The sequence below is a fragment of the Penaeus japonicus genome, unplaced genomic scaffold, assembly GCF_977035675.1.
Source record: "Penaeus japonicus unplaced genomic scaffold, GWHDUDI00000001_assembly GWHDUDI00000027, whole genome shotgun sequence".
Taxonomy (NCBI): Eukaryota; Metazoa; Arthropoda; class Malacostraca; order Decapoda; family Penaeidae; genus Penaeus; species Penaeus japonicus.
The window spans coordinates 4,533,030-4,536,479 of record NW_028234429.1 but is presented as its reverse complement, the minus strand read 5'-3'; positions in this window follow the sequence as shown (position 1 = coordinate 4,536,479).

Sequence of the window (3,450 nt, the reverse complement as noted above, 5' to 3'; positions counted from 1 at the left end):
TATCTATCTTCTCTCCTTCCTCTCTTCTCTCCTTACTCTCTTCTCTCCTTCCTTTCTTCTCTACCTCCCATATCCTCTTCCTCTCTCCTTTCCACCTTCCTCAACCATCGTTATCGTTCCTTCTTTTCTCTCCCATTCTTCTCCGCTTCCTCTCTCCTTCTCCCTCTCCTCTTGCCCCCCCCCCCTTATTCCCCTCCTTCCTTCTCTTCTCCCCCACTCTTCTCCCCTTCCTCTGTCCTTCCTCTCCCCTCTCTCCTTCCTCTTTCCCCTCCCCCTTCATTCCCCCACCTTCCTTCCCTCCATCCCCCTCTCCCTCTCCTTCCTTTCTATTTTCCTTTCACACTAAGAATAACGAGTGAGGGAGAGACGCCGGCGAGTCTGGTTACCTCTCGTCCCCTCTGTCATCGGCTGGTCTCTTTCTCTCCTTTCCCCTTCCATCCCCTCTCTTTCCTCTCCCCTCTTCCCTCATCTCCCTCCTCCTCATCCCCCTCCTCTTCCTCCTCCTCCTTATCTCTGTCCACCTCCTCATCTTCCTCTCCCCTCTTCACCTTTCTTCTTCTTCCTCATCTTCCTCTTCTTTCTTCCTTCTCTTTCTTTCACCTTCCTCCTCTTCCTTCCTTCTTCTTCCTCCTCTTCCTTCCTTCTTCTTTCCTTCCCTCCTCCTTCTTCTCCTTTCTCTTCCCCCTTCCCTCCTCCCTTCCATCTCCTTCTTCTTTCCACAGGAGAGCCAAGGCGAGGTCCCTCCCTCTCACCCCTCCCCCCCCTCCCTCCCTCCCGAGAGCATGTCCTGTCGACGGCGTCTTGTGTGTCATCCTGGCCTGCTATGGTGAAGTAAGAGCTCCTTGCCTCGCCTTGCCTCGCCTTGCCTCGGCTTCCTTGCCTCCCTGGCACACCTCCAGCCCCGCCCGCTCGGCCAGCAGACAACAGTGCCCTCGCTGCCCTGCTGATAATACCGGGAACGGCGTCTCCCCTCCTTGGCGCTGCCCTCTCTCTTCCCCTCGCCCACGCTGCCCTCTCTTTCTCTCGCCGCCCCTCGCCCACGCTGCCCTCTTTCGCTCGCCGCCCCTCGCCCATGCTGCCCTCTATCGCTCGCCGCCCCTCGCCTACGCTGGCTTTTGTCCTCGCCGTCCCTCGCCCACGCTGCCCTCTGTCGCTCGCCGCCCCTCGCCCACGCTGCCCTCTGTCGCTCGCCGCCCCTCGCCTACGCTGGCTTTTGTCCTCGCTTGCCTCCGCTGCTCCTCGTCTGTGGCCGTTCCCTGTCTTGAGTTTGTTCCTTTTTGCTCCGTTCCTGGGTTTTTTCCTTCGATTGGCCAGTTCTTGTTGGCTTGTTGCTCACCGTTTCATTATCTTTCGTTCGTCGGTTCTGGTGATTTATTAAGAATCTATGATAGATAGATGTTATCGCTCTTTTTTTTTTTTGTTCTGATTCCAATACGTATCACGTGGTTTTCTTTTTTCTTATGCAGGGTATCATCGTAAGTTATTCGTTTGCCACCCCTCCTCCTCTTCCTCCTCCTCCTCCTCCTCCTCCTCCCCACCCTCGTGCCCATACCTCTCTTCAAAATCACATTTTCGTTGACGCTATCACGCTTCCACACCCGTCAAATCAGCTGAAAGTGTTTTGTGTGCCCACACTATCTATCTTCTCTGTGATGCAATATTGTTTATCAATATACATCATTACGAATATTTTACATTATAGATTTACGCAAGGCATCGTGAATCTACACATATTCTGATGATTTATCTTTTAATTAAATCTTTTCTTGCGACTTTAGGTTTTCTCTCTCTCTCTCTCTCTCTCTCTCTCTCTCTCTCTCTCTCTCTCTCTCTCTCTCTCTCTCTCTCTCTCTCTCTCTCTCTCTCTCTCTCTCACTCTCTCTCGTTTACTTTATTGTCTGCCATGATTATGTAAGGCGTTCGATAAATATCGCGCCAGGAACTGACAGGAGACTAAGTGGCGGATAATGAAAGTGAGAATTGCACATCAGACACGAGGGGGGGGAGAGGCGAGCGAGGGGAGGAAGGGCCGGGCACGTGAGGCGAGTCCTATATCTGAGCGAGCGAGGCAGTTCCCCTACACAGGTTCCTGCCGCAGCTTAGGACGACCTGACTTCCTGCTGGCGCACCTGTGCTATTTCTGAACCGCTTCCACTGTTGCCAAATCTTTCGCGAACCAAGAGGCCTGGCGCCGCCGGTTCGCCCTCCTTCCCCCTGCTTTGGACACGATGCGTTCGTAGGGTTACGCCGCCCTCGTCGGCCGGAAGTCGGCAGAGGCGGCGGCGTCGGGCCACGCGAGCCCGGCGAGGGACGAGGGTAGCAACGCCCCGTCATGAGGGCGCGGGCTGCCTTGGCACCGCGGCTCGACATTCCCCGCCGGCACCGCGGCCAGGCGCTCTCGTGACGTCATCGGGGTCTATAGTAAGTCCTTTTAAAAACCGATGACGCTATTGGCTATTTTCGACGAGGGCGCCCACATGCGGGTAAGAAATAAGGCAGCGTGTAATGAGAAGAGTCCCCCATGAGCGGCCGGGGCAGTGCCAGCCCGGCCAAGATGCCATGCCGCTTTGTCTCGTCTCGATAAAAGTGCGTGCGACTCACAAGGATGATGAGACTCAAGAGGTCCCCGTCTGGCCAGGTCAATGAGCATGGCCGGGGCCTCTCGCTGAGCGGGGACATGTCCAGGACATTAGCATGTTGAATCGATGATATGGACACCTCCACGTGTGTCATGATGCCCATGGCTTTACAATAATGTTGTCATGATTGTGGTTACCGCAGGTTGACGTTGCTCTTCATGGCGACCTTGTACTGACGTGACCCACTCTGCAATAGAATGTTAATTGCATTCGTACTCAGTATGACAGCGTTAACGACACCCGTGTAACCGCCCGTGGGGGTCGGATAATAGTCTGACAGCGTCAGAGCCTCGCTCTCACGTGGCCATATCACCGTCAAGCCCGCATGTAATCTGACAATTGCACATTGTTCCTCCACTACAGAAATGTGGAACAAAACTCAATACAACGAAATTCCTTTTGGCGTTAATGAAGATAGTTGGGAGTTTCCGTCATTCTACAGTTTGCATTGGGTTTTGGTAAACCCGAGTCAGCGTATTTTATACACTGGTATCTGTTATTTACCGTTCACCGTTTAGGTCAGAATAAGCATTGGATCCCTTTCTCCAAAACGAACGAAATGTATTAAGGGGAAAAGATGAAGGACAGATCATACAGACTTTATATGATCTCATAGTACCCAAAAGGCATATCAAATTCCGCAAAGGCTTGCTGATTCAATGTACTTTGTAGAGTGTTTCTTCTCCTGTGTTGGAGAAAGGTTTATTTTAGTGGCCAATGAAAGCCATATCGGAAATGCACGAAATTCACGAAAGCTTAAAAGCATGAGTAAGACATTAGGAAAAAGGGGTTTGGAAGACTAACATATACC